At 45.0% G+C, this 12305-nt stretch overlaps 1 protein-coding gene across 31 annotated transcripts in view; it reads right to left on the reverse strand.

Annotated features, from left to right (window-relative positions):
* Positions 1–12305, reverse strand: part of ANK3 (ankyrin 3) — a 639900-nt gene that overhangs the window by 209157 nt on the left and 418438 nt on the right. The gene's annotated exons all lie outside the window — the stretch shown is intronic.

Here is a 12305-nt window from a genome sequence, read left to right on the forward strand (position 1 = left end):
CTATGCCCTTCAGCCTACATGGGGCAGCCGCCACTTTCCAGCGCTTAGTAGACCAGCTATTACGCCCTCATCTGCTATATGCCACTGCATACATAGATGACAGTGGTCTACAGCCACATGTGGCTGGAACACCTCCAAAACCTGGAAGCGGTACTAAAGACCCTGGAGGAAGCGAACCTCACAGCGAACCCCGGAAAATGTCACTTGGGACGGAGGGAGGTGATTTATCTGGGATATACGGTGGGGAAAGGGACTTTGAGACCCTTAGTCGACAAGGTCCAGGCCCTCCAGGAGTGGAAAAGGTCAACGACAAAGAGGCAGGTTCGGCAATTTCTGGGACTGGTGGGATATTATTGCCGATTCATACCCGAGTTTTCAGCACTGGCGGCGCCGCTATCGGACCTGACCAGGAATTCCATGCCGACAAAGTTACAATGGACACAGGAACATGAGGGGGCTTTCCAAACATTGAAAAGACATCTGATGGAAGAACCAGTGTTGTTTCCCCCAGACGTTTCTAAGGACTTTATCCTCCAGACAGATGCCTCCGAGAGGGGGCTAGGAGCCGTACTAGCCCAAGAAGTGGGCGAGGAAGAGCACCCGGTACTCTATTTGAGCCAGAAACTCTTCCCACGGGAGCAGAAGTACTCCACAATTGAAAAGGAGGTGCTGACAGTAAAATGGGCCATAGACGCTCTCCGGTACTACCTATTGGGTAGCCACTTCCAACTGGTAACCGACCTCGCCCCTTTGAGGTGGCTGCTCAGCATGAAGGAAACCAACCCCGGGATAATGCGCTGGTACTTATCGCTGCAGCCAAGTGGCTCACTGCTCAGGTAAGGCTCAGGTGAATGCAGATTTCTTTTCCCGGGTAGGAGAGGAGGAAACCCGGTCAAATCAGAATGTAACCATCCATTTAAGGGGGAAGATGTGAGATGGGGTAGATAGGCCCCACACTAGAGGGCAGGGGGTAGCCCAGGCCCAGCTGGCTGAGAAGGCCCCACCCCTCCAGCCCTGCTGGGCATGCTCCCAGCAGAGCCTGGGTATAAAGACAGAAAGAGCCCTGCCTGCCTCAAGGGCCCTGGGCTGGGACCCGGTGGGGAGGGAGGGCCCGGGTCCCCCTACCACCTATTTTCCTTTCCCTGGATAATCAACCCCTGGTCCCAGAGAGGCTTCTCTGGGCGTATTTCCCCTGATAGAGGGGCATGGACTTTATATGGGGGGGGGGGGAGGATGCCACCCATGCCAGGGGTGTACCCTGTGACAGACATACACATAGAAGAATCAGCAATAATATAAACAGCTCTAGAAGCATATAACGCAGTGATGGGCAACCTCGGCTAGTGAGTGGGCTGCTTGAGTAGCCCTCCTTCATCTCAATGGGCCACAAGACCAAGTGTAATCAAGCTGTTCAGAGGGGTAGCTGAGTTAGTCTGTAAGGGTACGTCTACACTACAGCGCTAATTCGAACTAACGCATCTAGAACTAAAAACTAGTTTGAATTAGTGTTTTGCTAATTCGAACTAGCGCGTCCACACTGATTGGATGCAGGAGGGCATTTAAGGGCGGCTGAAACAGGTTCTGGCAGGGCATTAGGGGGTCCCGGGCAGGTTGCCGGCAGGCTCCTGGCTCTCAGAGCCCTCCTCCTCCTCCTCGGTCTCTTGCAGCGGTCCCTCTGCCCCGGGGTCTATCACGTCCCGGGGGGCAGGGATGGCATGAGCCCCCAGGAGGCGGTCCAGGGCGTGAAAGTGGGGGCAGGCCTCCGGGTCGGCCCCTGGCAGGCAGGCCCGGGAGTAGGACTGCCGCAGATCCTTGATTTTCCAGTGCACCTGCTCCCGGCTGCGCTGATGGCCCCTGGCGGCCAGCCTGTCAGCCATGCGGCCGTAGACAGCCGCGTTCCTGTGGCTAGTGCGGAGATCGTGGACATTGGATGTTACCCCCCAAACCTCGATGAGGTCCACGATCTCCGCACTAGACCATGCGGGCTCCCGCCTCTTGCGGCCCCGGGCAGGCTCCTGGGAGCCGCCAGGTTGGTCCTGGGAAGAGGGGGAGGGCTGGGTGGCATTGGGTGGCTGGTTCATGGGTGTCAGGTGCAGGGTGTGCTGGCACGGGTGCTGGCAGCCTTGCAACTGGCACAAATTGTGTAGCCAGCCCGTGGCCCTTTAAGGGGTCCGGGGCCGGGAGGGGGGCAGACAAGTTTGCCTGGTGTTGGCCAGAGTGGCCACCAGGGAAAGCTGGGAAGGGCTAGCCTCCCACTAGTTCGAATTAAGGGTCTACACAGCCCTTAATTCGAACTAGTAAGTTCGAACTAGGCTTAATCCTCGTGGAATGAGGTTTACCTAGTTCGAACTAAGCGCTCCGTTAGTTCGAATTAAGTTCGAACTAACGGAGCGCTAGTGTAGCGCCTATGAAAGTTAGTTCGAACTAACTTTGTAGTGTAGACATACCCTAACAGAATAAACTAAAAAAAAACAAATAAACTAGTAGCACTTTAAACACTAACAAAACATGTAGATGGTATCATGAGCTTTAGTGGGCACAACCCACATCTTCAGATGGTCTCTTGGGAGAGGGTAGCTTTGCAAGCCGTGCTTGCATACTTAGATTTTACAGAGTGTACCGACTGAACCTTAGCAACACTTTGATTAGATGAAGAGGGACCACGTGGCTTTTACAGTCAAGGTTATGCAATGACTACGCACCTCACTTCACGTGCCCTTGCTTTATGTGCATGTCACTTTAGTACCAGCACCGAAAAATGACAAAGACAGAAACCAACGGAGTATGGCAACATTGTGCATAAGCTATGGTAAACAAAATGTTTGTGGGCTGCTCACAGAACCCTGATGAGCCGCATGTAGCCTTCACATCACAGGTTGCCAACCACTGATATAATGTATACATGCCCATTCTCGTTTCCTTTTAAAGCCTTTCCTTTAGTGCAGCAGTTCTCAAAGTGCGGTCCACGGAACGCCAGCGGTATGCATCCGCCTTCCACGTGGCCCAGAGTGTGAGCTCAGCCCACACTCCTGCTCAACAATGAAGGACAGGTTGAACCTCTCTCGTCTGGCAACTTTGGGAGCTAAGCGATGCCAAACCAGAGAATTTGCCGGACCATGGGACATCAATATTGTCTAGCAGCATTACAACACTTCCACTGCTTACTGGGATGTAAGAAGACATTTAGGGGTAAATTAGAGCTAAGTAACAGCACAGAAGACTGAAAGCCAGGACTGATGTCTGTAAACAAACATTATGGGACAGCAGGAAACTTGGCCCCGCCCATGATAAGTGGACATCCAGCTGACTAAAATCATGCCGGACCACAGATGTTGCCAGATCAGAGTGTGCCAGATTAAGAGAGGTTCAACCTTTACTTTCTGTAGCTGTGCAGTTAGCTCAGGCTGGAGAAGAGCCTATCAGTGGGCTGGATCTGGCCTGCCTAGCTCTTTTATCTGGCACACGTGGCAGTTCTCAGCCCTGCCCTTCAACACACTGCCTGGGAGCCAGGGACATGCGAGAGCCTTCCAACTGCTTCTATTTAAAGGGCTCGCACCTTCCCCGCAGCTGCCGTTAGCAGCCGCAGGGAAGGCATGAGCCCTTTAAATAGAAGCAGTTGAAAGGTCTCACAGCTCCCGGCCCCACCACTAGCGTATTGCTTGGGACCTGCCGGGGAGGCATGAGCCCTTTCACTTGCTTCTATTTAAAGGGCTTATGCCTGCCAGGAGGCAATGCGTTAGGGGGACAGGAGCTGAGAGTCCTTTCAACTGATTCTATTTAAAGGGCTCACACCTCCCCAGTGGCTGCTAAGGTGTGAGCCTTTTAAATAGAAGCAATGGAAAGGGCTCTCAGCACCCGGCCTTGCTGCATTGCCTGGGAGCTGCAGGGGAGGCGCAAGTCCTTTCACTTGTTTCTGTTTTAAAAGCCCAGCCCCTTCCACCCAAGGCCTGCCCCCTTCTGGAGTGACTCATGAACACTTCTAAAATTTTTAAAGTGACTCTCCCCTTCAAAAATTGCTGCCCACCCCGAGTTAGTTACTGCTCTAGAATTTAAAGTATGAGATATTACATCCTTATGATTTTTCTTCTACCTAAACCGAATTGTGGATTCCCATTTGTATAATGATCCCGTTTGTTTCAGACGGCAAGACATTTGGGGGAAGGGATTGTACTTTCTTTCAGGTTTGTTTCATGATAAAGAGATTGTAGTACAGTACTTGTATTAGGTGAATTGAAAAATACTTCCTTTTCTTTATCATTTTTACAGTGCAAATATCTGTAGCCAAAAATAAAGTGAGCACTGTATATACTTTGCATTCTGTGTTATAATAGAAACCAATATATTTGAAAATGTGGAAAACATCTGAAAAAATGGTATTCTATTATTAACAGCATAATTAATCACATTTTAATCACACAATTAATTATGATTAATTTTAATTGCTTGACAGCCCTTTTTTCAAATCCATTTTCTTATCAAAACGTTAGAATAAGTTTGGATTTTAATAAGACTCTTCTCTTTCTTTCAGAATGAGAGCAGGTTCTGAGAAGGGTTTAGTTTTGACATTGGAGGAATGTAAGGAAGAGCAGCTGATGACTGCCAGACTTGCATGCTAAAGAATTTGGTTAAGAGCTAGGACAAATCCTCTTTAATTTCTAGTTCTCAGCCATAATGTTGCACATTTTTTCTGCCAGTGAAATACTCTATCTATAAAACTATATACATATATGTACTGTGTGAAAAATTCAGTATTCATTACCCTAGCTATCCTCCTGTGCCTAAAATTTGAGATGCCAAAATACCACTGTCATTGTAGAGGACTAAATCTCACATTTTTCATGGGCGTGACATGCATGCATACACTACAGTAAGACACTCTGATTCTTTTGAAATGAGTACATGATACATGCTTTCCTTCTCACTAGTTTTCCTTAGGTCTTTCCCACTATTTGAAGTCCTGACTGAAGCAACAGATAAAAAAAGTTAATCAGTATGAAACCTAAATGTGCCACATTCCAATTACAGATGAAGAACTCATTGTCCTGGGGTAATTCTTCATCAAGAATTGCCTCTGCGATTCCGCATTCCCAGAACACTGCTGAGCAGTTCCAGCCCCAGTGGAGAGTTGAAGATTGCTTAGTTAAATGAAGGCTGATCTGCTGAAAAAAGAATCAAGTTATATCCTAAACTGAGTGTTGGGTGAAAGTGTGTCTTGAGCTCCATGCGGCAGCTTTATACATCAGAAGTAGACTCACTCATTCCTCGATCACATAAGGAAAGCTACCATAGACCTAGCAGGATGGGCTCACTTTCTTGGCCACAACAGGACTGAATACAGAGTTTAATCCATTTACACAATTCCTAAATAGAGACTGGCTCCACGACAGACTTGTCTCCGAAATGCTACAAACAACCTAGGAGACTTGTGACTCAGGGCATCTTATTTATATCCCCTCATGCACCCTACTTTTCTCTTCTAAAGGCTAATGTTCCAGGAAGAAGTCAGGGAGGCTGATACACTAATTATGACAAAACTACTTCAGAGAGTACATCAGGGAGGAATTTAGGATGATGGCTCAACATGACTTGACACTACAGGAAGCCTAGAAAGGAAGGATGGGCTATCCATAGCTGTATTTCACTCACCCTCCTAGATTATAATTATGGATGATCTATGAGGAATATCATGTCAAGAGTAGCATTCCCCATGGAACAAACTCATTGATCTAGAGAATGACAAAGTGCTCCAGATGGAAGGTGAATGTTAATAGTAACAGAGCATGTCCTCACTTTCTTAAGACAGCAAACGGACCAGAATACAAGGAATTGAGAAATATATAATATATATTCCTCTGCTGCTGGCCCATATGACAAAGACTTTCTAGTTTAGTACAAATCATCTACTTGTAGCAGTCTTTCTTTACTCCAAGCAAACTTGCTTCAGGAGCAGAAGGCACAAGATGGTCACTATGATTGCCAGAGTACTTTGCTGCTGAATGGGTTGCATGTTAGGTTTCATGCTTACTATGACAGCTGCACAGACAACCAGGGAAAAAAGGGTGTGAAAAGACTGTTTGCAGTTACTTTCAAGAAGGGGAAGAGGGAAGAAATTAGTGCTTTAAGGGATGCTGACATATACCCAGAAGCATAAACCAGAATGCAAAGGAGTGGTAGGAACTGTGGGATAGCTACCCACAATGCACTGCTGTCAAAGTCAACAGTAGCCACCCTCCTGGGGCGCACTATTTCAAGTTCTTGTGCACAGTGGGGACATGCACTTTCGACTTTACAGAACTGGGTGCTAAAATAAAACCTTAATAAATGCAACCTTATCTCTTAGCGTAGACAAGGCATAAGAGGGTACCAGGACTGAGTTTGCTAGGGGGTAGAAGTTTTGGAATTGGATGAAGATTGAGCCTGCTTCTAACATACAAAGTCCATGGATGATAGAAAGAAGAATCATGATCTGATGACCTGACTGACTGGTGTAAATATCAAAAACTGGGGAGCCTATGTGTGCCTATGAATCTCTGCTTCACCTTTCTGGTGACTCGAGGATGTAGAGGAATCAGTTAAAAGTACACATCACTCCACTCCATGTAGAATGCATCAGTCACTAGTCTGCCACTCAGTAAGGCTGTGTCTAGACTAAATGGCTCCATCGACGGAGCCATGTAGATGAGGGTTGTAGGCCGCTTCATTTCCCTTTGCCTACAACCCTCATCTACATGCAGTCTAGACATAGCCTAAGTTGCATGGACCCCACTATACCCGATATAGCCATGGCAAGTTAACTTTGGAGCTGCTTCATAGTTCAACAGATCTTTCACTTTTAGTCATTTACTTGTCAGGGAGAAACCCCGATCTTTTACATTACCTGAATTTCAATCATCAGCACAAATATCAGTGGCACTTGAAACTTTCCTAGTGAATGCAATATTCTGGAAAAGGGGAACATCTCGGGCTCTTGATCTGTTTGCTTTCAGGATGATACCAGGAGCCCTCTGTACAGTTAGGGTACGTCTAAACTACATGCCTCCGTCGACGGAGGCATGTAGATTTGTGTATTCAGAAAAGGGAAATGAAGATAATTGCAGCTTCATTTAAATTTACATGTCTGCCGCGCTGAGCCAACAAACAGCTGATCAGCTGTTTGTCTGCTCAGCGTGCTAGTCTGGACGCTCCCCTGCCGACATCAAAGCCCTTTGTCAGCAGCCCCGGTAAACCTCATCCCACGGAATAATGGGGCTGCCGACAAAGGGCTTTGATGTCGGCAGGGGAGCGTCCAGACTAGCACGCTGAGCGGACAAACAGCTGATCAGCTGTTTGTCGGCTCAGCGCGGCAGCCATGTAAATTTAAATGAAGCTGCGATTATTTAAATCGCCGCTTCATTTTACTATGTCTGGTAGCCTATCTACATGCCTCTGACGACAGAGGCATGTAGTCTAGATGTACCCAGAGGTTCTAAAATGCCAGAACAGTTCTACAACCAGCCTCATTGTTCTTCCAGACAGATATCCCAGTTAAGTGAATATCCCACCTGCTTTTGGGCCCCTGACAACATTTGATGAGGTAGAACTGGGAACTTCAGAAGACTGAAGAGTTTTTTTCTTACTACTTTTGATCTGCTCCTTGATCAGTGTCTCTAATCCAAAACTGAGTTGCTGAGGCATATGATCCTATGATTATTTTAAAATAACAGGCCTTGCATGAGACTGATTAATAACATTAATCCCTCCCTTAGTTTCTGAAGTGAGACAAGGTCGACCCCAGGCCCCTCCTTCCTTTGCCCCTTTAATTAGCACCTATCAAGTATTTGAGACTAAGATTCATGACAGTTTTAAATTTCTTAGGTCAGAAGTTAATTCTTGTAAATGTAGTGGTCATGAAATGAGGTGACCACATGTGAGCATACCATGGATGTATACAGAGGTAGTAAGATATTCTATGTTTTAGTGTCAATCCCTTTTTAAATGATGCCTAACATTCTGTTTGCTTTTTTTGACTGCTGCTGCACCTCTAGATGTTTTCAGGGAACTATCCACAATGACTCTAAGATATCTCTCTCTCTCATCATAATAGCTAAATTAGTTTCCATAATTTTTCCAATGTGCATTACTTTGCATTTAGCAACATTAAAATTCATTTGCCATTTTGTTGCCCAATTGCTTAATTTTGTGAGATCCTTTTGAGCTCTTCACAGTCTGCTTTAGCCTTGATTATCTTGAGCAGTTTAGTATCATCTGCAAATTTTGCCACCTCACTTTTTACCCCTTTCTCCACATCATTTATAAATTTGTTGCATAGGATGGTTCCCAGAAAGGACCCTTAAAGGATCACTAGTTACCTCTCTCGATTCTGAAAACTGACCGTTTATTCCTACCCTTTGTTTCCTGTCTTTTAACTGGTTATCAATCCATGAGAGGACCTTCCCTCTTATCCCATGACAACTTTCTTTACATGGTGAGGGACCTTGTCAAAGGCTTTCAGGAAATCTAATACACTATATCCACTGGATCCCCCTTGTGCACATGCTTGTTAACCTCCTCAAAGAGCCTTAGGGCTACGTCTATACTGCACTACTCTTCCGCAAGAGGAAATGCAAATGGGAGCTCATTTGCATATGGACCGGTCTCATTTGCATTTTCTCCTCAGATCCCTTTTACACAAGAGGTTTTTACACAAAAAAATGAGGAAGAACGGATCTTGGGCAAAAGGGGTTTTTTGTGCAAAAAAGCGCTGTCTACACAGCACTTTTTTATGCAAAAACCTCTTGCACAAAAGGGATCTGAGGAGGAAATGCAAATGAGTGCTCCATATGCAAATGAGCGCTCCATTTGCATTTCCTCTTGCAAAAGAGGATTGCAGTATAGACATAGCCGAGTAGATTAGTAAGGGATGATTTCACTTTACATAAACTTCTGTTGACTTTCCCCCCAACAAATTATGTTCATCTATGTATCTGACAATTCTATTCTTTACTATAGTTTCAACTAATTTATCCAGTACTGACATTAGACTTACCGTTCTATAATTGCCAGGATCACCTCTAGAGCCCTTTTTAAATATTGGCGTCACACTAGCTATCCTCCAGTTATTAGGTACTGAAGCTGATTTAAAGGTTATGTTACAAACCACAGTTAATAGTTCTGAAAGAACTCTAATATGAAATTGCGGAACTCTTGGGTGAATACCATCTGGTCTCGGTGACTTATTACTATTAAGTTTATCAATTTGTTCCAAAACCTCCTCTAAGAACACCTCAATCTGGGACAATTCCTCAGATTTGTCACCTAAAAAGAATGTCTCAGGTTTTGAAATCTCCCGAACATTCTCTGCCATGAAGACTGAAGCAAATAATTCATGTAGTTTCTCTGAAACTAAATGTTGGGTCTGTCCTGTAGTAGGTGACTTTTAGGTATCTGCCTGGCTGTATCAATCTGTTTTTTTCACTTCTCCAAGTATTGTAATTTTAAGAATCCCTGTTAGAGATCCTGTAGGTGTTTTTCTCTGTCTGAGGAAATGGAACAAATGTGGCTGTATCTTAAAACTTGGCTATAGACAATAGATCATGTGATCTGTTCTGGATGAAGCTGGAGGTGTGTAAGTAAATATAATGGCCAGTAGTTTTCTGGTACTGAGTGGTATTTATGTGACCATCACTTATTTGTACTGTAGTGTCCAGAAAGTGGATCTCTTGTGTAGACATGTCCAGGCTGAGATGGATGGAAAGGTAGAAATTGTTGAAATCCTGATATAATTCTTCATGGGTCTCCTTCCCATTGGCCCAGATGATGAACATGTCATCAAAGTACTGCAAGTAGAGGAAGGACATACGAGGACGGGAGCTGAGGAAGCATTGTTCTAAGTCCGCCATAAAATGTGGGCCATGTGGGTACTCGTGTCAGTGCCTCTGACTTGAAGGTATAAGTCATCCGCAAATCTGAAGTGGTTGTGGGTGAGAACAAAAGCACAATGCTCAGCAACCAGCGACATCATTGGGGATACAGGCCCTGGGGGCTTGTAGTCCAACACTGGGTGGAATGTTGGTGTGGAGAGTTTCAGAAGGGCGGCAGATTAGAGCTGTCTGTAAGGTTGCTCCGGCTCTCACCGTCATGGTGAGGGGGAACTCCTGCTGCTGCCCTGTGCTGAGCCCCTACTTACTCCTCTGGATCGCCTTGGGCCCTGCATGCCACCCACGCTACAGCTCTGCCTTTTAAATGTAGCAAGAGCCAGATGGCTCTTCTTACATTTAAAAGGCAGAGCAGCAGTGGTCTGGGACCCAGCGTGAGTGCACCAGGTCCTGGACATACCCCACTGCAGCTCAGCTGTTTAAATGTAGTAGGAGCCAGGCTGCCTGCACGACCAGCTCCTGCTGCTTTTAAACTGCAGAGCCACAGCGGGGCCCCTTATGAACTAATCGTGTCCTCAGTACAAATGTATTGAGTACATGATTACTCAATTACCCGCCTCTTAACATCCTTATAGTCAATCACTGCTTTTCTGGTGAAAACTGAAACAAAAATACTTTGGCTATTGCTGCGTTTTCTGTTACTGTTTTTCCTTCTTAACTGAGTATTGTGCTTAAACTGTCCTCACTCTTCCTCTTGCTTATAATACAGTTATAAAATGTTTTCTTGTGTGCTTTTATGTTCTTAGCTAGTTTCACATTGTTTATGCTTTGGTCTTTCTAATTTTGGCCCTACATAACTGTCTTGTTAGGTCATAATTTGACAAAGTTTCCATGTTTTGTATAACACATTTTTGCTTTTCAGATCATAAAATCATAGAATTCTAGAACTGGAAGGGATCTCGAGAGATCATCAAACTCAGTCCACTACTCTAATGGCAGGATCAAGCACTATCTAAATCATCCCCAATAGACATTTATCTAACCTATTCTAAACTATCTCCAGCGATGGTGATTCCACAACCTCCCTAGGCAAATTGTTCCAGTGTTTAACCACCCTGACAGTTAGGAAGTTGTTCCTAATGTCCAACCTAAACCTCCCTTGCTGCAACGTAAGACCATTACTTCTTGTCATCACCTGCATTCTGCTACAAAGACCTTTTACATCTGCACTTGAAAGGGAATCCTCTGAACTGTCATTCATGTTAAAATTCGACACTTGCCAACAAAGACTTAACAAGAATTTGAACTATCTCACCCATTACCAAGACAGTTTCCCCAATTATCACCTGTAATACCATTAACTCACAAACATCCCACTCTCCCTAACTTTAATATCAGCAATTCACAGACACTTACCTTCCTTCCTCCCCCTTCCCACCCCCCCGCATCCCCCTTCTGTTCTGCAATGTGATTTGTCCTTTTCATATTTGTTCATTTTTTAAATTGTATCCTTTGGTATATATGGTTGTGACTACTTTCTTCCACTATTTGATCTGAGGAAGTGGGTCTGGCCCACGAAAGCTCATCATCTAATAAACCATCTTGTTAGTCTTTAAAGTGCTACATTGTCCTGCATTTTGCTTCTTGTCATCAGAGGTCAAGGAGAACAATTTTTCTCCCTCCTCCTTCTAATACTCTTTTAGGTATGTGAAAACTACGATCATTTCCCCTGTCAGTCTTCTCTTTTCTAAACTAAACAAGCCCAATTCTTTCAGTCTTCCCTCATATCTCATGTTATCTAGATCTTTAATAATTTTCGTGGCTCTTCTCTGGATCTTCTCCAATTTTTCCATATCTTTCTTGAAATGTGGTGCCCAGGACTGGACATGATACTCCAGCTGAGGGCTAATCAGAGCAGAGTAGAGCAGAAGAATGACTTCTCATGTCTTGCCCACAACACTCCTGTTAATGCATCTCAGAATCGTGTTTGCTTTTTTTGCAATGCATCACACTGCTGACTCACATTCAGCTTGTGGTCCACTTTAACGCCTAAATCCCTTTCTGCCGTACTCCTTCCTAGACAATCACTTCCCAGTCTGTATGTGTGAAACTGATTGTTCCTTCCTAATTGGAGCACTTTTCATTTGTCTTTATTAAACTTCATCCTATTTACCTCAGACCATTTCTCCAGTTTGTCCAGATTGTTTTGAATTATAGCCTTATGCTCCAAAATACTTGCAACTCCACCCAGCTTGGTATCTTCTGCAAACTTAATAAGCATATTCTCTATGCCATTATCTACCCCACTCGTTATGCACCCACCTTATCGTAGCCCCATTTAGGTTGTATTTCCCTTGTTTATTGATAAGAAGGTCATGCGAGACCGTATCCAATGCTTTACTAAAGTCTAGGTATACCATATCCACTTCTTCCCTCTTATACAGAAGACTT

Source organism: Pelodiscus sinensis, chromosome 8 (genome assembly GCF_052426305.1).
Source record: "Pelodiscus sinensis isolate ZL-2025 chromosome 8, ASM5242630v1, whole genome shotgun sequence".
Taxonomy (NCBI): Eukaryota; Metazoa; Chordata; order Testudines; family Trionychidae; genus Pelodiscus; species Pelodiscus sinensis.